The 23,263-nt window shown below is 36.8% G+C and overlaps 1 long non-coding RNA gene across 1 annotated transcript; it reads right to left on the bottom strand.

Annotated features, from left to right (window-relative positions):
* Positions 1-6,973: 6,973 nt before the first annotated feature.
* Positions 6,974-22,987, bottom strand: LOC128293951 (uncharacterized). Its single transcript, XR_008284111.1, has 2 exons — positions 22,099-22,987; positions 6,974-7,300 (listed from the first exon to the last, which is right to left on the bottom strand). It is a non-coding gene; the product is annotated as an uncharacterized LOC128293951 (long non-coding RNA).
* Between the last annotated feature and the right edge of the window lie 276 nt (positions 22,988-23,263).

Here is a 23,263-nt window from a genome sequence, read left to right as displayed (position 1 = left end):
TCAACAACTCAAGCCAACGTCTTTGTCTCAAATATAAGTCTCTTGAGTCATCAAATATTTGAGACTTTTGTGATCCGAAAATACATGGCACTTCTCACCAAATAAGTAATGTCGCCATATTTTCAAGGCGAATACGATGGCAGCTAATTCGAGATCATGGGTCGGATAATTTTTCTCATGTGGCTTTAATTGTCTCGACGCATAGGCCACAACTCGACCTTCTTGCATCAATACGCAACCTAGCCCAAGTAGGGAGGCATCACTATAGATGACAAACTCTTTTTTAGATTCGGGCTGTACTAGTACTGGAGCTTCCGTCAAATGAGTTTTCAATTGGTCGAAACTTTTTTGACACTTTTTTGTCCATTCAAACTTGACATCTTTCTGAAGCAGTTTCGTCATGGGTGTGGCTATCATCGAGAATCCTTTTACAAACCGTCGGTAGTAACCGGCAAGTCCTAAAAAGCTCCGAACCTCAGTAATATTTCTTGGAGGCTTCCATTTAAGTATGGCTGAAATTTTGCTCGGGTCGACTCAAATACCCGATGCGGATATCACATGACCCAAGAAGCTAACCTCTCTTAACCAGAACTCACACTTGCTTGAACTTAGCATATAACCGCTTATCCCGTAAAATTTGCAACACTAATCTCGGTGCTCCACATGTTCGGTCTCATCTCTTGAATAGACCAAGATGTCATCAATGAACACAACTACGAACCGATCCAAATACGGTTCAAGATCCGATTCATCAAATCCATAAATACCGCAGGGCATTAGTGAGCCCAAGCGGCATCACTAAGAACTCGTAGTGACCATATCTCGCTCAAGGCGCTTTGGGTATGTCGAATCCCGATTCATGAATCGATAATAGCCCGATCTTAAATCTATTTTTGAGAACACCGAGGCTCCTTCAGTTGATCGAACAAATCATCGATCTGTGATAACGGATATTTGTTCTTTATTGTCACTTTATTAAGTCGACGATAGTCGATGCACAACTTCATGGTTCCGCCCTTCTTTTCACAAACAACACCGGTGCACCCAAGGTGAAAAACTTGGTCGAGCGAAACCTCTATCCGTCAACTCTTGCAACTGAGCTTTCAACTCCTTCAACTCGGTTGGTGCCATACGATACGGAGCTATCGAAATTGGCGTAGTCCCAGGTACAAGCTCAATACCAAACTCTACTTCCCGAACAGGTGGTAAACCCGGTAATTCTTCAGGAAAAACATCCGGGTATTCACAAACCACCGGCACCGATTCGGGTTTCTTTTCCAATTCCTTATCATCAAGTACATACGCAAGGTATGCTTCGCACCCCTTTCTTACATGTTTCTGGGCCAACATTGTTGATATTACAGCTGGCAACCCCTTTAAGTCCGTAGACTCAACTCGGATTATCTCGTTATTCGCGCACCTCAAATCAATAGTCTTGCTTTTGCAATTCACAACCGCATCATGCACGGTCAACCAATCCAAACCAAGAATAACATCAAATTCATCAAACGGCAAAAGCATCAGGTCCGCCGGAAAGCAGGACCCTCGGATTACTAGGGGACATTTCTTGCACACTTTGTCGACAAGCACGTAACGACCCAAGGGATTTGACACCCGAATTACGAACTCAGTAGACTCAATAGGTAAAGTCTTACTGGATGTGTGACAGCCCAAAATTGACCCTAGTCGGAATGTGGTCTTGGGACCACAAAACCGAGGCATAAAAATAATTTAAAATTTATTTTGATGCCTATAATATGTGTGTGCTCATGTGTGACATTTTTGATGTTTCGATTTAGAGTTATAAAGGTAAATTTCACTAGAAAGGACCTAGTAGTAAACTTTGAAAGTATGATGGGGAGATGTGTGATGACTAATTGATCATGCATGCAAAAATAAAGGATTTGCATGTCAAATTTCCCCAAAGGAAGCTTAGTGGCCGGCCATGACATGGTTTATGGGCAAAGAAAACATGTTGAAACATGTTTGTTAATGCATGATGTATTAAATGATAAAAAATTAATGATGTTGGATGAGAAACAAAAAATCAAAAAATTGCTCATCCTTTCCCCTATTGCCGTGTAACTAAGAAAGAAAAACAAAAAATTTGTTCATCTTTTCCCTCCTTCCTTTGGCCGAAAATTCTAAGAGGAAGAAGAGATTTTTGCTTCATTTTCTTTGTTTAGAAGAGATCTAGAAGGAGATTTGGCTAAACTTGCATCAAGATTAAGGTATGTATGAGGTTGTGTCATGAGATTCATGCATGTTTTAGTTGCTAACTTGATGTTCATGTTAGCCATGGTTCAAATCCTTGTTATGCCATGGAAATGGTATTTGGCCAAAGTTGATATTGTATTAAAGCCATTGCATGCTAAAAGTGAAGCTTGTTGATGATGCATGTAATGATGGATTGACTACTCTTGAAATTTCTTTTAGTATTCTTGAGTGGGGCATTGAGTCCTTTGTTTAACCATGACCAAAAATTGAAAGGGTGTGATGTGTGATGTATTCGCCATGGTAGGCACATGAGCATGGTTTATGCTTCTTGCATGATAGTTAAAATTTATGTTTTGAAGGGTTATGAACACCTTGAATTTCGGCCTTGCACCTATATGTGTATATATGTTTGCACATGATGATTTGGTTATGAAATAAGTGATAAATATGTTTGTTTAAAGAAGAAATTGTTGAAGAATGTTTGAGAAACTTGCATGTACATTCGCCTAGTACATATATGGTGTGAAAACCTTGAAATTTATTGTTGATTGGTGCAAGTATGACTAAGTATAATCGGCCATATGAGTGCTTGATGCTATGTTAAAATTTTGAGCTCAAGTATGTGAATGTAAGTGTGTGCGGCCTTATAAGGGCTAAGTACCTTGGATTCCCCTTTGATATTCAAACGACTAAAACGATTTATTTGTTAACATAAAGCTCAAGAGCTTAGAGGGCCACGATTGGATAAAGGGAAGGAAAAAGTGACCGAATAGCCGTTGAAGCCGTTCGACAACATCCAAGTAAGTCTTCAAGAAATGACCCTACTCAATTATGTGAAATGAAATATGGATGTGTAATGATTATTGATATATGTGTGTATGAGTATTTGAATGATACCCGGGCTAAGTCCCAAGGCGATTATGCTAGTGATATGTTTGAGCCTTAGTAACTGAAAATGAAACATGGATGTGTAATGATTATTGATGTATGTGTGCATGAGCAATTGAATGATATCCTGCTAAGTCCCAAGACATTTATGCTAGTAATTATATCCGGTTAAGACCAAGGCAATTGTGCTAGTGACTACATCCGGGCTAAGACCCAAGGCATTCGTGCAAGTTGTTAAATCCGGGCTAATACCAAGGCATTTGTGCAAGTCGTTGTATCCGAGCTAAGACCAAGGCATTCGTGCATGTGGTTATATCCGGTTGTATTCAAGAAGCTTGGGCTGAAGGTGAGCGTTGGTTGCTGTAATAAATTTAATTAGTACGCTCGAAAAGCCCAAAGGATAAGGTATGTTTACATGTGCATTGAAAAAGTCGATATGTTTGAGTAACATTCGTTCAATCGACTAACGAATTTTCAGCTATTGAATTGGTTGATATCTTGTGAAAGTATATAATGATGAAGTGTGAAGTAAGTATGATTATGTGAATGTGTATTAATGAAATGATTCATTTGGCTATGTGAATGTAATGCTTTAGTTAAAGCCGATTTCATTGCTTGAGACTTACTAAGCATAAAAATGCTTACTCCGTTGCTTTGGGTCTCTGTTTTATAGATTTTGCTCGTTAGCGATCGGATACGGGATCATTGAAGTCGAATTCATCCACACTATCAAAGCCCCCATTTTGGTATAATTTTAGTTGAACTTTGAAATGGCATGTATAGGACTACCCCTTGTTGGTTCAAATATGTTGTGATGTACATGTGTACGGCCATGCGAAAATGGCTCGTAAAAGTGAAGTACGAACTTAGACCATTTGTGATTTGTATATATATATGGTTTCATGATGTGATTATGGATTGGAAATGGGAGTGTTGGTCACATGATCAGCCATTGGAATGGCTAAAAATGATCATAGGTGAACCTATGTGTGGCAAGACTAGTTGGTTCATGGAGACTACAAAATAGGTAAGACCTACCTTAAAAACAGATGCTGCCAGCTGCAGTGACGTGAATGTGAAAAATCACCAAAATTTTTAGGGATGGTATTAAATAGTGAATAAGCTATTTAAATGAACCTTTATGAGTCTACTTTCATATGGAAGAAACGAAACGGTCATAGGAGTCACATGTTGAGAGATATTAAAGCTTTCGTGAGACAGGGCCAGAAAGGTTTCTGGGTCCCCTGTCGCAACTTTAAAAATTTACTATAAATTATCCAGAAATAATTAGGAGTCATGCCTTATATGTACAGATTCTATTTTGAGTCTAGTTTCATTAGAAGCAAACGGCACCAGTATTAAAGCCCTGTACAGAGAGATATTCAAGTTGTAACTCGCGGAGGTCAGAGCAGTCGATCCCTGTAACATGGGTGACTTTAACTAATAAACTGTACCAATTAGCCAAACCAAAAATTCTAGAAATAAATCCATGGATGGATATATGAGTCTAAATTCAGGGAAAATTTACGAAACCAGTTTCCAAGTTTTGAAACTCGAGATATGATTTTTAAGGCGACGGTGATGCAGTTTTCCAGCCTGACTAGAAATGTCAATTGGTGGGCGAAATATGTGGATTTGGCTTGTTAACCCCTTGCGTCCGACACCGGCGATGGTCTCGGGTTCGGGGTGTTACAGGATGCTAAGGTTTCGCATATATAAGAATGAGTAGAACCAGGGTCAATCAAAGCAATCAAATTATTATCAAAGAGAGTGAAAGTACCAGTGATAACATCAGGGGAGGATGCTTCCTCTCGTGCACGGATGGCATATGCCCTAGCAGGAGTACGGGTCTCAGATCGAACAGCCGTATCAGTGGCCCCTCTCTGACTACCACCCCTACCTCCTGAAATTCTTGGTGGTCTACCTCTAGCTGTCATTCCACTAGGTCTTGCACCTTGCATCCTATTCTTCTCATCAAGCTCCGTGCAATCTCTAATGAAGTGGTCCTTCGAACCGCATCCGTAACAAGCCCTATTGGTAGACTTACCCCAACATTCACCTATGTGTCTTCTCCCACATTGGGGGTATTCAGGTTTCTCTTGACGGTTATTACCCACACTAGCTACCGAAGTAGCTCGGGAGTCCGTCAATGGTCGTGCTCTAATGGAAATTCCCGCAGTCGTCCTCGATTTATTGGTGTCCTCCCTGAACTTCTTTACAGCCGAGAACGGAGCTTTACCCGTCGATCTTTTGCGATAGTCTCTAGCTTCAAATTCAGCCTTCTTCTTCTCCTTTCCAAGTTCCTCCGCCTTGCAGGCTCGTTCAACTAGTGTTACGAATTCTTTTATCTCCAAAATACCCACTAGTAGCTTTAGATCTTCATTCAATCCTTCTTCAAACCTCTTGCACATAGCAACCTCATCAGCCACACACTCCGGGCATACCGACCGAGTCTTACAAACTCATGTTTGTATTCAGATATTGTCATACGGGCCTTGCTTGAGTTCCAAGAATTCCTTACGCTTTTGATCGATGAACCGTTGACTAATATATTTCTTTGAAACTCCGTTTGAAAGAAATCCCAAGTAACTCGTTCGTTTGGAACTATGGAAATCAAGGTCCTCCACCAATAGTAGGCTGAGTCTCGCAACAAGGATATAGCACACTTTAGACATTCATCGGGTGTGCATGATAGTTCATCAAACACCCGAATGGTGTTATCAAGCCAGAACTCGGCCCTTTCGGCATCATCAGTAACTATGGCCCTGAACTCTTCAGCCTCGCGCTTCCTAATCAAGTCTACAGGTGGCTTACTCAGCCTCACAAGGAAAGTAACTGATGGCATTACGGGCTCTTGGGGTGGATTATTCAAATTCGGGAATTGTTGGACAGTAAATTGGTTCGGGCATATTATGCGACCCACTCATTCATCATGGTAAAGAAGGCTTGTCTAGCCCCTCACCCCGATTATTCGCAATGACCGAGGTTCAACAGCGGCGTCCCTTGTGCAGAGCAGCCGCTACACTCAACGTCATCCGCCAAGGTTCTCTACACCGGATCCATTTACTAATCAAAACAATAATTTTAACCGTCAAGTCATCACACATTTAAACATTAACATTAAGGCATGTATAGCTAGACTCATACGTGCTATGGTAGTCCTAGAACCGACTAAACCATAGCTCTGATACCAATAAAATTGTAACACCCCGAACCCGAGACCATCGCCGGAGTCGAACACGAGGTGTTAACAGACTTCAAACCACTTATTGAGAATTTCCCAGACAAGCTGCCAATCTGTGTACTAGTCGCTTCAAAAATCATAACTTGAGTTTTACAACTAGAAAATCAGTTTTGTAATTTTTCCCTGAAACTAGACTCACATGTCCATCTAAATATTTTTTTCTAGAATTTTTGGTCAAGCCAATTAGTACAGTTTATTAGTTAAAGTCTCCCATGTTACGGGGGTCGACTACACTGATCTTCGTGCGTTACAACTCGAATAACTCCCTGGGCAGGGCTTCAATACTGATGACGTTTGTTTCTATAGAAACTAGACTCAAAGAGGAATTTATACATATATGGTATGACTCCTAATTATCTCTGGTTAATTTATAATTAATTTTCAAAGTCGGAACAGGGAATCCAGAAACCGTTCTGGCCCTGTTTCACGAAAACCCAAATATCTTTTAACATACAACTCATATGACCATTTTGTTTCTTCCATATGAAAATGGATTCATCAAGGTTCATTTAAATAATTTATTCACTATTTAATTCCATTCCTAATATTTTTAGTGATTTTTCACATCCACGTCACTGTTGTTGCCAGCATCTATTTCTAGGGTAGACTTTCTCTAACACATAGTTTCTATGATTCAACCACCCCTTTTTCATATATAGTCCAAAATATAATCATGATGACCCATTCTAATGGCTGGTCATTGCCAAACATTTCCGTGCTTCTTAATGAGCATATACATACCAAATGATTATAACATTATGCTCAAAACATTTATACGCCATTTTCGCATGGCTATTCAAAATTTTACATACCAAGTTCAAACAAACATAATAGCCTATACATGTCGTAATGTACTCCAAGACCAACTACGAAGAAAATACCAAAAGTTGTTAGCCGGTGTGATGACTTCGATGACGGTCCCGAATACGCAAAAAGTCGAGTCCAAGAAACCTAAAATAGGTGACAAGCAAACACCGAATGAGTATATAACTCAGTAAGTCATAAGCAATGCACTAACAACCATTAATAACATTATTGCAAGAGGAAACAAAATGGAACGAGGCTAATTACTCCATTCAAACCGAACTATACCATAGTTCCTTAGACCTTCGATTCAATCATACATCTACATGACCTTTCACTCATTTCATGATAATTCTTATGTACGTGACTTCAATTTACATTGTCACATAGGTTCAAACTTACCAAGCTCAACTCCAAATATAAACATAGCGCCTATTAGCCATGAACTCAAGGTACTTACCCGACCGCTGTCCGTGGTCAACTCAATAATGTCGCACACTCGGTGTCAATAGTGGTTCAAAAGCATATAGTGAGTCCGCACACTCGATGCTATATAATCAACTCGCACACTTAGTGCTATATGATCAAACTCACACACTTAGTGCTGTACAAATTTTAAACCCGCACACTTAGTGCCATTCTCATGATCACAAATGTTTATACCCGCACACTTAGTGCCAAATCAACAACTCAATACTTCTCACCTCTTTTCTTTTCATTCAATACTTTCATCACCACATACATACATGTATATAAATTTATCATTCCTTTCGGCATAATTACATAGACATTATGTCTATTTAAATCAATACAAAATATATGCTTAGTGACCTACCTTGTGTTGGGTAAAACAGTCCAAGTTGGCTACTCGATGACCTTCATCTTTCCCTTGCTTGATTCTCCTTCTTTAACTCCTTGAGCTTAATCAATAAATCAACTAGTTTAACCATCTTGCTAAACATTCATAATTCAATTACACATGCATATGTATGTTTGTATATTCGCAACCATCCTCACTTATTACCCATTTAGTCAATTATCTAAGCCAAGATAAGGCTTCAATACGGTTGCCTCTAACCGAATACATGCACACCAATCTACTTCATTTGGCCGAATATGCATGTCTATGTTGAGGCCAATTTTACACTTAATACCACACAAAAAACAGCATACATTTTACTAACTAACGATTACATATTGTAGCTCAATACACATCTCTCATTTACTACATCACCGAAACATCATCACAAGCAAATATACACCTTGAAATAGTATATATGTCATACCAATTCATCATGTGCAAACACATATTCATGTAGGTGCAAGGGCGAATCTCAAGTTGTTTATATCCAAATATAAACACATATCCAAAGCTCAAATCTTACCTACCATGCAACATGCATGAATCATACTTATGGATATACCATGACCGAATACATCACAACACCATAATTTTGGTCATGATTAAGCAAAGAACTTAATGTCTTACTCAAAATACTAAAAAGAAAGTCCAAGAGCCATCAATCCCCATCACATATACCATTAACAAGCTTCATATTTAACATGCAATGGCATTAACACAAAATCCACCTTGGCCAAATACCATCCCCATGATATAACAAAGATTTGAACCATGGGCTAATAAGAACATCAAGCTAGTAACTAAAAACATGCATGAATCTCATGGCACAACCTCAAACATACCTTAATCTTGATGCAAGTATAGCCAAACCCTTCCTAATCCTCTTCCAAACCAAACATGAAGCAAAATTCCCTCTTCTTCCTTAGGATTTTCGGTCAAGAGAGAATGAAAGGATGATCAATTTTTTCTTTTCTTTTCTTCAATACACGGCAATAGGGGTTCACTCACACACATTTTTTTTTCATTCTTTATTACCCATGCTTATTTGTTTATTTCTTTTCTCCTAATGCACTAACAAAACATGTCTCGACATGTTTTGCCCATCCTCATTGTCATGGCGCCACCTCTTATAAAAAGAGGGATATTTGACATGCAAGGCCATTGTTTTGCATGCATGCTTTAATTAGTCATTACACATTCCCCCATCATACTTCCAAAGTTTTCTACTAGGTCCATTCTAGTGAAATTCACATTTATAACTCTAAATCAAAACATCAAAAATGTCACACATGAGTTAACACATATTATAGGCAATAAAATAAATATTAAATTATTTTTATGCCTCGGTTTTGTGGTCCCGAAACCACATTCCGACTAGGGTCGTTTTAAGGCTGTCACAGTTATCACTATAAGTAATGTTGTGACTATTATATAATAATCCAAGAAACATACTCATAATGAGTCAGTCCAATATGTTGTTCTCTAACATATACTTATGTATTAATTTTGACATCCCTATGTCAATGACAACACTTTGTCATCAATCGACTACATGTTAGTCTTAATGCATTATTATTGTCCAAGCCCTCAATAATACTTGACCAAGGACCTTTTAAGAATAATCATATTATTCTTAGGACATTATTATAAAATATTTTATTTATATACACAGAAAAGAAACTAAAATAATAATGGCAATACCTTTTATTAATAAATGAAGTAAAACAAGTATGTTATTACAATCATCTTATGATTGGTCTTTGGGCATACTCTAACAATATTTACATATAAATTCATTAGTATGAGAAAACTTACACTCAGAATTTAGAGTAGGGGTTTAGGCTACTTCTAAATTCTCAATTAACGTATTGAATCATGTCCACAAGCGGCTATTCTAAACACTCACCAAATACGGTTTCGCCGAAATGCCAAAAGCCCAGACTAGGCTTTCCTTAACTCGTAGATGATCTTAATGAATCTAAAGCTTTAACACAACAAATCACACAACAACACATTCAAAATTTAGCTAAGGACTCAACTCAATCAATCAAAAACATAAGCCTAAGCTAAGTTCTCAAGTAATTGAAACCTTGGATATAGCAAACTTAAATTCCAAATATCTCAGTTTGTACTTAATATTTTCATCTAAAACCGATTCTGTTCATCTAATTATTCACCTATGACGGATTCTCAACCTTTAAGCCACACAAAACTACTCAATTCATGGTATTGAAATTTTCGACACATTCATGGCAATTTTAACAAAAAATCATTAAACTCAAGAAATCTTTAATAAGACTTCCAAGTAAGTTTAGAAACCTTCTAATCCTGTCGAAACTAATCGAAAAATACTTTGAAACAACATTTTTTATCAAAATCCCAAAATCCCAAAATCCACCATTAACGAGTCAATTCTTGACTTTTATTCAAAACATGTGATTTAATGGCTAAAAATTCTATTTAAAAGACTAGATAACATTAAAAACAAATAGAAAAACAATTTATTACCTTCGATGGAAGTAAAATGAGCTTTTGGTTGAAAATCTGAAAACCCTACAACCTTGGGAGATGAAAAACTCTATGGTGTTTTGGGTGTTTTTCTTGAAGTTCTATGGAATTTTAATGATTGGGTGATGATAGAAATCAAAGGAATAAAGTTTGGGAACCAAAATTAAATGAGAGAGCTTTTGAAGAGCAAGGGATACCAACACAAAACAAAGAAGAAGTTAACATGACTTTAATATAGAAAATAGAGTATTTTAAAACTTTGGTATAATTGTTTTATAACTACTCCTAATTTAAACATTTTTACAAAACAATCCTTATTTTAAAATTGGAAGTCTTTTAACCGTTATTTTAAAAAATTGTTTTAATTTACAAAATGCCATAGACAAAAACATTTCTGAATACCATGCTAACGAAATTCCCGAGCTCATTAGAGCTAAAATCCTTGTTTTGCCCTTGAAACTTTTAGCCCAATTTTGGGTTATGACAGAAAGGGTAGATGAAAAAGCTTGATTTTGAAGTTCTATTAGATGTACACGGCTTGGGACATGGGTTTTCACACGGCCATCTGCCACATATGGTCTCCCACATATGGTCTCCCACACGACTATATTGTTGTTTGATTTTACGTGTAGCATTTTTCACATGGTCACAGTTAGTTACATGGTCTGAGCATACGGATGTGTGGGGTAGCCGCACGGGCTGGTCTCTGTCGCACGGGACAAAATCGAAAACATTCGGTAAACTTTGGGCAACTTAATAAATTTCTAGCTTTGGAGAGCCACACGCCCGTGTAGGTGGGCCGTGTGGATTCCCACACCAGTGTGGCTTGGGGCACGCCCATGCCCTTAGCTCGTGAGCAACACTGACTTTTAAACACGGCCATGGCACACGCCCATGCTGTCTGTCTGTGTTCAATACTGACTTTAGGACATGGCTATGGGACATGCCCGTGTGACCTACCCGTGTCCTATATTAACTCAAAATTTTAAATGTAGGGGACACACGGCCATAGCACACACCCATGGGAGGGAACCGTGTGTCATACACGGCGTAGACACATGCACGTGTGTCCAACCATATGGACCCTAATAGGCTATTTTCCAAGCCTTAAGTCACCCATTTCTACTCCTTATACCATTATACTATGTTTACAAACTTATAAATTAAACATCCATGTTCAGGGTATTAACAACTTATTACCATAGCACACATTTATTCCATAGCCATGATCACTTCAAATGGTCCTAAGGCATCCACCATGTACATATGTTATATACTTCTTATACTTAGTGAACAAGCATAATCACATGCCCACATCACAAGGCATTTGCATATATCATGGATAAATAGGCTTACAAGCCAAAATCATTATAAGCCACATATCATGGCTTCATACAACAAATCATTATAAGCCAATACATTTGGCTAATCACAACGACATCGATCATAGAAAAACTAAGTCCCTATACATGCCACTCACTTGAACACGTTTAACATAGACATGTCAATACTTCAAGGGTAAAGGCTCGATCACTTAAGGAACACCCGTCTGGGCTAGATCCTTTTTGTACTTGAGATCACGGATTACCCATCCGGGCTAAATCCTTACTGCAACACATGCAGGATCTCAAATCATGTAAGCCATGGTTTATCCATCGAATTTCCCTTTTTATTCAACCGAGATTTTTCTCTTTCCATCAAGTATCTCATTATGCATAGCTGCTCATGCCATGTACATCCAATTCAACACATTTCCATGTTTATTTAGACATTAGTCCATAAGATAAACATGTTATTACATATAGTTATAATTTGGCATTTGTTATAATGTATAATCTTCATATAAACTAAATAAATATCCACCACACAATGTTAACACATCAATTTAAGTTCAAGTATGAACAATAATATTATTGCATTATCATTGACATATGAACTTACCTTGGTTTCGAGTACGTCTATTTATTTTGAGTTTGTGCTTAACCTTGTTCTAAGCCCGAATTTTGTTTTTCCTTGATCTATAATATCACATTTATCCTAATAATTAGTCACATTATTCATAGGGGTCCAAAAATCATACTTTTACAAATTTTCATTTTGACCCCTAAATTTTGCATATTTGCACTTTTGCCCCAATGTTCGGAAATTAAACTTCATCCTATTTTCTTATGTTTTATGACATGATGATCATTTTTCATAACTATGACAGTCCCCAATTTCAGTGGATTAATTTAAGCGATTGCATGCTTAATTTTGAAAAACGGACTAAATCGCATAAAGTATAAAAGTTTTGTTCTATTAGCTAAAGGTGTTAATTAGCTATGGAACGTTAAAATAGAGGTTCTTACTAAGGAAATAGAAAAATATTAATGTGGTGGCTAGATATGGAGACAAATATCATGAAAAGTCAATGATTAGTTGGCATTAGGTGACAAAATCTGACTAGTGAATAAAAAACAATAAAAAAAGCCTAGTTATCATCTTTTTTTTTTCCATCTTCTTCTCTCCACCGATTTTCTCTAAGAAAAATGGCCATGCGAGCTAAAATTTTCAGCAACTTTAGACCCTTGCAAGTAAGTGATTTTGATAGTCATTTTTGTTGATTTTTATGTTTTTGGAACCCTTATAACTTAATCTAGCTAATGAGGGGACTATTTTGCAAAATAGTTGAAAGTCTAGGGTTTTTCCATGAGAATATTCATGTTGTTTGCTAAATTTTTATGGAAGAAAATGAATAGTGGTTGTTAAATAAACAACTTTTGTTAAATGATTTTCATGAAAACAACTAAAATGGGTCATTTTGTAAAAGTTGTAAAATAGGTGGTAAATGTGTGAAATAATGGAAAATGTGGGCTGCTCTAAGCATGAAAAAGGTTCGGATATGCATGGGTAGTAAACAAATTGAACACATTTCATTTTACGAGCCTAGGGGCAAAAGTGTAAATATGACAAAGTATAAGGGTAAAAATGTAATTTTACCAAAAATGTGAAATTGGGCTAATTTGAGTAGCATGATGAATAAATAAATTAAATGTGTTGTTATAGATAAAGGAAGATGAAATTCGGAATTAGATCGGAGGAATAGTAAGATAATTGAGTAATTGACTTATTTCGTCTTTTCATACCGAGGTAAGTTCGTATGTTAATAAGCATTAAATTTGATATGTTTAAATGCTTAATTGATATCATGTATTATTTTGTATGTCATTATTGGATCATGAATAATATAAAAATACGAGATCGTATTGAAAGATCAAATTAAGAGAAATGCAGGGTTGAGTATGATTGAATTACGACATGTTATGAATTGACGGTAAAGACCATGGTTAGACCATGGCAATATGTGTAACCGTGTAAGACCATATCTGGGATATGGAATCGATATTGTTATGTGATCCCGTATAAGACCATGTTTGGGACATGGCATCGGCATTGTTTCGTGAGCCAGTGTAAGACCATGTCTAAGACATGGCATCGGCATTGTTACGTGAGCCAGTGTAAAACCATGTCTGGGACATGGCATCTGCATTGTTACCTGAGCCAGTGTAAGACCATGTCTGGGACATGGCATCTGCATGAGGCATCGTGTATGACCATAGCTGGGCTATTGGCATCGATATGAGAGTTTCATGTAAGACCATGTCTGGGACATCGCATTGGTACGGTACGTCATGTGCGAGTTTTCCTAAGTAACCTTAGTATCCCAAGAGGTTCAAAGAGTAAATCCAAAGATTATGTCAAAGAAATGACAAGGTATGATCATGTTGAAAGGGTACAGGTATGTACGTAAAATTCATGAGTAATGAATTTGATGACATTTGGTAAGAATGTAAATGAGTAAGTCCTATCTATGGAAATGATCTTGCAATTATAAGTCTATACTTATTATGTATAAATATGTGGTAAATTTGATTGATGATTATGTGTGAGGCTTTTAGGCCAAATTAAATTGATACGTGATAAGTTTAAGTTTTGTTGTTGATGTATAGGTTAAATTGGCCAATGAATGGCATGTAAATATTTGATAATGACTAGATATTGCAATGGCTAGTTAAGGATATGCCTTGGTATTATGTATGATTAAATGGATGTTAATACAAAGAAATCATGAAAGAGTAAAGTTAGCAGTAAAACAGTTCTAGACAGGAGCAATTGTATAACTTTGAAAAATCAAAAAAATTGTGGGAATTGAATTAGAGGTTGAATAAGATATGAAATTAAATCTTATTGAGTCTAGTTTCAATAGAAGAAATAGTGTAAGTAAAAGAATTTCATATTATGAAACATTTTGAATTTTTGTGGGACAGGGTCAGGATGAATTCGAAATCCCCTATTCTAACTTTGAAAAATCATTAAAAATAGTATAAAAATAATTACGAGTTATAATTTATATTCTTTATAATTCTTAATGAATCTATTTTCAAGAGAATCAAACGAGAACATCGTCCGAGTCCTGTACGAGGAGATAATTAATTTTTAGTTAAGAACAGTCGAAACTATCGGATAGCAGAATAGGGACGAATGTAAAGAATAAACTGTACTTATTGGATAAACCAAAAATTTTGGAAATTTCATAATAAAGAGATATGTAAGTCTAGTTTCAGGGAAAATTAACAGAACTTAATTTGGAGTTTCGTAGCTCAAGATATAAATAATTTAGTGACTATAACTCGCATAGACAGCTTGATATGAACATAAGTAAATAGTGGAACTTTGTGCAATTATGATTGCATTATCTTGAGAACATTTTATGAGGATTGTTAAAAGCATGTTAATAATTTTTTTATTATTTACATACCTACTTACTAAGCTATATGCTTACTTTCTCTTCCTTCCCTTTTTCCTATAGTGTCACAGATGCTAGCTCGAGTTAGAGGTCGTCGGAGATCCTATCACACTAACAAGCTATTGATGGGTATCAATAATTTTATAGCATTTTAAGTGTATGGCATGTAAAGGAGTTGGTTATTTTGTACACGATATTATGAGTTGGCCTAGAATATTGGCCTATGCTAATTGAAGGTCATTGTTGTATAAGACCATTTAGTGTGGCCAATATTTGTTATGTTATAAGTCTATGATGAAGCATTACATGGATATGTATGCTTGTTTGGGTTAGATGAGTGAATGTGTGATAATTATGTGTGGAAAATACTAAATGTGAATGGTTGAGTAAGTTAAATGTTATAATTAGTTAAGTGTGTGAGTGGTTATGCATGATGAATGTGATTTATAAATAGTGTGTGAATGCCATGGTGTGGTTATTGAGATGCCTAAAAATGCCTTGTTGTGTTTTGATAAACTTAGTATGGGTGTGCAAGTGTTTTTGGATGGAAAAAGGCTTGGTAAATAGCCTAACTATCATCCACACGGATGGCCACACGGCTTAGCACACGGGCGTGTGACATGGCCGTGTGACCCTAAATGGGTGATGATGTCATAAACAGAGAGTTACACAGGTGGGGGACACGGATGTGTCCTGAGCCACACGGGCGTGTGTGACTACACGGCCTGCCCACACGGGCGTGTGACTCTCCAAAATATGAAAATTTTCTTAATGACTCAAAAGTTTCAAAAGTTTTCGATTTAGTCCCTAACCACCTCCAATGTATGTTTTGGGCCTTGTAGGCCTATATAAGGGACTTTAAGATAGAAATTGAAAAGTTTTAAATTTTACCAAAATTTTATGACCTGAAAATGTTTGTATGCATGCGTTTAATTTTGGTAACGCCTTGTACCCTATTCTGACGACGGACATGGGTAAGGGGTATTACAATAACCATTTCATTGAGCAGACAATCAGAAACAATATTGACATTAGTAGGTATAAAATTAATCAGAGGCCTCATACCTGGCACCCAATTATCCCTCCAACATCTAATTTTGTTCCCATTGCCTACAGACCAAATTAAGTTTCCTTTAATAAAGGCTAAACCTTAGCGAGAGATTTCCACAAAAAAGAGCTCATATCTCAATCAATACAATCCGGTGAAATGTCATTCAATCGATACTTCGACCTGACTACTTGGACCCAAAGAGCCTCTTTCTCAAATGCAATACTAAACCCAAGCTTCAGTAAGAATGAAATATTCTGGTTTATTAATTTCCTCATTCCAAGGCCGCCACAACATATGGATTGGTAGATAGAATCCCACCCTACTAGTGGCATTTTCTTATTGTCATCAGAAGAACTCCAAATGAACCTTTTCACCAAACTCTCGATCTCATCACAGATTGACCTAGATACGAACATAGATTGAATGAAGTAACTAGGGATGGACAGAAGAACTGATTGCACTAAGGTAACTTGCCGATGATGGAAAGTTGTCTAGCATCTTAGCTCTGCAGCTTTCGGTGTACCTTCGTAACCACAAAATGCATGGTGCTATTCGTAACCCTTTGATGAAAAAGAAGAACTTCTAGATAGTGTCCAAGGTCTTGAACATTTTGGAACCCAAGTGAGGTACTAATCAAATTGGTCATGGCATTTCCCACTCCTTTAGAGAAGAAGATATTAATTTTCTTGGCATTAATCTTACGACCAAAAAGTTCACAAAAATTCTCCAACATCTCTTTTAATAACCTACTATGCTCCAAATCCATTTTGCTGAAGATGACTAAATCGTCAACAAAGAAAAGTTGTAATACGGCGGTCCCGAATGAGATAGACATATGGGGTTCCACCCTCCATTAGAAATGACCGACTGAAAAGAGTAACCCATCCATTCCATACAAAGCATAAAATGATAAGGATACAGTAGACCACTCTAACAAATACCCCTGACGAGCCTAAATTTAGACAATTGAACACTATTCCACATAACCTGCATAGTAGAATTAGAGATAGCAGACATAATCACATTTCAAGATAATCAAGGGTACCTTTTATCTGGAGTGATGCCTTAATGAAGTCCTATCTAACCCGATCATATGCTTTCTTCAAGTCAATTTTGATCACCATCGACTTGTAACAGCCCATTTTTAGTCAAATTAGAATAGTGATTTTGAGACCAAAAATATGAGTCAAAATATTTATTTTATTATTATTTTAATGTTTACAGCATCAAAATATAATGGTTTGAAAATTTCGTTAAGAAATTTTATCGTTTGATTGGTCAATTTGATAAAATGGACTAAATCGCGTGAAACGTAAAACTTGAGTTCTAATAACTAAAGGTGTTTAATAGCTATAGAACCTTAAATTTAAGGTCCTCATGTGATAATTGTACCATTATTAGTTTGAGTGGACAATTATGGACAAGTATTAAGTGATTTATATGTTTTATGAACAAGGTTAATTTTGTAATTTGGTAAATAAAGGTTAATAAAATAAAACAAAGCAAATTATCATCCATATTTCTCCATCTTCTAGCCGGAATTAACCTAAGGAATCCATTAAAAAAGCTTCAAACATTTGGCCATTACATTGCTCAATTGTAAGTCCATTTTTTTTTCGTTTTTAATGATTTATATGTTTTTGATATCGTTGTAACTAGGTTTAGCTAGCCCAGGGATTATTTTGCAAAATTGTTAAAGATTTTGAATGGCTCCATTGATGAATAAACATGTTTTTTGAAGTTTCTTGATAGATTACGAATGCTTGTTGATAGATATATAAGTTCTGTTAAGTGATTTTTAGTGAAAATGCAAAATAGGGATTAAATTGAGAAATGCTGAAACTTTTTGGTTAAAATATGAAATAAATGAAAAATATGGGCTGCTAGGGGCATAATAGTAATTCGGCTAGCATGGTTTTATTTTGAATTTCATTAATTTTTTATTTTATGGAATAAGGACTAAATTGTAAAAGTGGTGAAATAGTAAGGATAAATGTGTAAATGTGCTTAAATGTGTACTTTGGATTAAATTGAATAGAGAGATTATTAAATGAGTTAATTTTGAATATATTTAGATCAAGAAAAGCGAAATTCGAATTTAGATCGGGGGAAAACTAAAGTTATCAACTAATCTATTTACTTTGTCATTTTCACATCCCAGGTAAGTTCGTATGTGATAAATTTCATTATAAAGGTATTTTAAATCTTTTGATATTGTATAAGTTGTGAATACGAGACTTGGGATAAGTTCAACAATGACTCGATGGTAATTCAACATTCGAAATCCCCGTTGAACCTTAGAAATAGTTTAGGATACTAGTGACATGTCATTACGGGATACATCGAGTTGGCTATAGGCCATGACATTAGTATTTCGGGTGCGAGTTATACAGATTTGGCTTTGGGCCATGAACATCGGCTGATTTGGCTTCGAGCTATGATATCAGTACTTCGGATATAAGTTACCTTGATTTGGCTTCGGACCATGGTATAGGTACTTATTGTGTAAGAGTATCTGACTTCTATTCTGAATGGTTCAATAGGTAAATGAATGATGTGGTTGAGAACGAGATTGGTACGAGATGGTACAGGTATGTGGATAAACCATATTAGTTTTGAATCGAAGAAATGGTGAAAAAAGTATATAGTTTTTTGAATGAGTAATTGAAAGATTTGTTAGTTGATGTGAATTCATGTATCTATAATCAATTGTTGAATTATGTGGTTATGATTATATCAAGTTTATGCTTTATAGCTTACATCTTTTATTTTTCTATGTTTTATAATGATTTCAAAGCTAGCTCAGATTCGGGGACCGTCAGAGATTTCGTCACACTATCCTACAAATGATTTGGTATCTTTAAACTTTTGTTTTGAGTATATGGCATGTATAGGGACTTTGGTCATTTTGGAATATGTGTTGTTATGAATTTGGCCATTTGTGTTGGCTTATAAATGTTATGTATATAATGTTGTATATGGCCATGTAAGTTGATCTATTTGGCTTAGTTGGTGATATATATATGTGTGTGTATGAGCTAATGCCATTTCGTGATGTGGTTTATATTGCTTGGTGAAGGGTTAATTGTGGATTATTTGTTTGAGCAGCTAATGGTTGAATTTGATATTGGTATGCTTGTGGCTCTAGGAAAAAGAATGTTTAGATGGAATAGTTCATGTAGATGTGTTGTGCAAGTGAGTTTTGGTATGAAATTGAATGGTATATTGTGGTATTGATGTGTTTGTATTAGTTGGTGTTGAGATGGTATGAATTATGCTTGAAAAATGTTAATATAATGCTTATTTATGCCTTGTATTGGTACCAATTGGGTGTGTACCAAATTGGGTGGCAAAATGACTTGGTAAATAGCCTATTTTTGTCCACACGGGTAGAGACACGAACGTGCGTCTTAGCCGTGTGCGACATACAGTCATGTTACATAGTCCTGTGTCCCCTAGTGTTGAATTAAAAACCAAGTCAGTATACCCCTCACGGCCTCACACACGGGCATGTAACTTGGCCTTGTGGCATAAGTCAGTATACCCTACAGGTTTGGCACGGCCTAGCACACGACCTGGCACACGGGCGTGTATGGCTATTTTTAAGGCACATAGGCATATGTGTTGGCCATGTGACCCAAGTCAGAGAGTTACACGGGGTCGGACATGGGCTGGGACACGGCCATGTACTCCCATTTCGAATGTCCACATGGCCTAGACACAGGTGTGTCTGTTGGCTGTGTGAGAGACACGGCCGGGCCACACGGGCGTGTGTCCCCTGTTTTGAGAAAAAATTTCTAAGTGTCGTAAAAAAATTTCTTGAGCTATCGGTTTAGTCCCGAACCACTCCCAAAGCATGTTTTGGGCCTCGTAGGCTCGTTATAGGGACATTATGCTTGAGTTAGAATAATGTTTGCATGAAATGTGATATTATGTATGAATTGAATGTTTAAATGTTTTATAAGTTCGGTAATACTCCGTAACCCTATTCCGGCATTGAATATGGCTGAGGGGTGTTACACCACTTCCTCTTATTGGTACTCCTCATAGAATGGATCATCTCTTGTGCGATAATTATATTATTCGCGATGTTCCTTCCTACAATAAAACCAACTTGTTCCTATGCAATAATTTTAGGGAAAATTCATTTGAACCGATTAGCTATTACCTTCATAATCAATTTATAAAGGACAAAGATAAACTTATGGGACAAAACTGAGCAAAAACTTTCGGATTTGGAACTTTGGAAATGAGGACAATCAAAGTGTTATTCAGCTTTGAGTCAATGTCACCACCATTAAAGACTGATTTACCCAAGCACAGACAGCACCTCCTATCGTATCCCATTACTTTTGGAAGAAAATAGTGTGAAAGCCATCACTGCCTAGAGCTTTAAGCGAAGCCATGTCAAAAAGAGCAGACTTAATTTCTTTATCAGTGATCGATTTCCCAAAAAAATCAATATCAACAGAGTCTAATTATGGAAATCTACTAGCGAGCAATCTTCTCATAGTTCTAGGGTCCTCACCATACAATTTCTGAAAAAAAGTTATTTGTCTTAAACTCAATGCTCTCCAGGGTGTAAATTCAATCCCCATCAGAATTCTGAATAGTAGTTATGCGACTTGATTTCCTTCTTTGGAGAGTACGGACGTGAAAAAATTTAGTATTGCGGTCCCCCAAATTCAGCCAATCACATCTTGCCTTTTGTTTCCAAAGGCATTTTCCATGGTAAAGCACATTTTCCAACTCTTTTCTAATCGTTGATTCAACTTGGGCTAACTAGTTCGAGCCCTAATTATCCATGCATCACTAAATGATAGCTAATTTATTAATCAGGTCCTTCTTCCGAGTGGTGATATGGTCGTAGACCGATTTATTCCAATCTTTTCAACCAGTTATAAGCTTGTTCAACTCATCAAATATATCTCCACTAAAATTCCAGTTTGCACCCACGAAATTCCCAAAATTAAGATGTTCAACCCATCCAGCCAAAAACCGAAAAGATCGTCCTTTAGGCAAATTCAAATCTGAATTTAAAAAAAGAAAAATGGGTCTGTGATCTAACTTGATCTTAAGAAGATGAGTAACCAAGCAATTCAAAAATTTACGCACCCAAGTTGCATTCTCCAACGCCTGATCCAATCTTTCAAAAAGACCACATCTGTGCCAAGTAAAGGGAGGACCCTTGAAACCTAAATCGTGGAGCTCAACCATGTCCACAAATTCACCAAAGTGAAGACACCTTTTCTCACTTGACATACCACCAATTTTTTCAATAGAAGATAAGATTGTATTAAAGTCACCAATAGCAATCCAAGGAATGTTACCCAACAGAATCAACAAGCTCAAATCCTTCCAAAGATCTTTCCGCTTTGGTCGATTTAGGCTCCCATACACAAAAGAAATGAAATTCGGTAAAGTAGAAGAAATAGACCGAATGCGAGTTAGAATAAACTGAGGATGACTATGGACCACCTCAAGCTGAACGTATCTTTCCATACAAACCAAATACCCCTTCAACTCGATGAGAATACTAAAACCCTAGCTTCACAATAATGTTATTTGCTTTGACGCCACTAACTCTTGGTTCGAGTAAATTAACAATATCCTGCTTATAGTCTAAGTTATATTTGATAAAAAATTTGAGAAAATTTAAAGACTAGCACAACCCTGAAAATTCCATAAGAAAATAGTAAAATTCATGATTAAAAAATTAAAAATGTTGGAAACATAACCTTACTATTGATGGACAGAAACCCCATTCGATTCTGAAACTGCTACTCATTTCATTTCACTTTCTGTGTCAACAGTCATCTGAGAAGATAATAGTTCTACTACTGCCTCCATGGACTCAGCTAAGTGAAGCCGATAATTTCTAAAAGATTTAAAATGGCTTCCCCGTCCCTTTAAACCGTTGGTCGATTTTCAACCACCACGGATTACATTGAATTTGCCAATAGTGCTCTTATTTTTAGCGTCTGAAGAAGAAACTCCTGTAGTCTCTGTGTTATACCTGACAGCAAACCCGGACGAATTTTGTTGAGAATTATCTCTAAAAATCACTGCAGAATTCTTACCTGGGTCCAGGACGCCTCCGGTCAACTGGGCTATATCGCCTTTAGGTCCTTCAAAAGTTGGATTAAAATGGGTCTTAACAACATCAATTTGTTCAGTTGGCATGAGAGCCTATTTACCCGATAGTGAATTACTTGGAACAGAAAAAGAGAAAGGTACGTTGCATTCAAAATTAATAGGAGGGTTAAAAGAAATCTGACTAATAATTCCATGAGATTCTAGCACAACAGCTTCTCCAATGTATGCAAGGTCGTTTAAAACACCCCCATTCTGCTCCGAAAACCCGTGGCCCCAAACCCCCTAGCTTTTTTATTCCTGTAAGGCCTTCGAAATAATTTCGGCTGAATTCTGATTTGTTTGCGTGTTCCCATTTTCAGCTGCCTAAAGCGATGAAACCAAAGGGCCATTTAGAGGCCGTGTTGGCTCCAGCATGCCATTGGGCCCACTGTTCTGCCCAGATTTTTGTCCAGCCAAACGCTTCGGGCTTTTGGTCATTGAAAATGACCTGGCCTTGTCATGCACCGTTGACTTCTCCGCTTGAAAAACCAATCCCCCATTTCTTTTGTAGGCCCCATCATACATGTTAAAATCCCTCATTAATTTCTTCCTCAAATCAGCCTTTTGCAGTTCTTTCCCATTTCTTTTCACACGCAATGGTTCTTTTATCCTTCCCCAAATCACTCCCCAATTCAAGAGAATCAATTGAATTTAAAGCATTGAATCTAAATCCATTAGATTTCACCCCATATCTCGAATTTTCAAAATTGTTCTGGTCACGGGGTTGCATCTAGTCCTCCTTTCCACAAGCATCCAAGGGCCATACTC

The sequence above is a fragment of the Gossypium arboreum genome, chromosome 6 (genome assembly GCF_025698485.1).
Source record: "Gossypium arboreum isolate Shixiya-1 chromosome 6, ASM2569848v2, whole genome shotgun sequence".
NCBI classification, from domain to species: domain Eukaryota; kingdom Viridiplantae; phylum Streptophyta; class Magnoliopsida; order Malvales; family Malvaceae; genus Gossypium; species Gossypium arboreum.
Note: the sequence above shows the minus strand (reverse complement) of the source record. Positions and strands in the feature narration are given on the sequence as shown.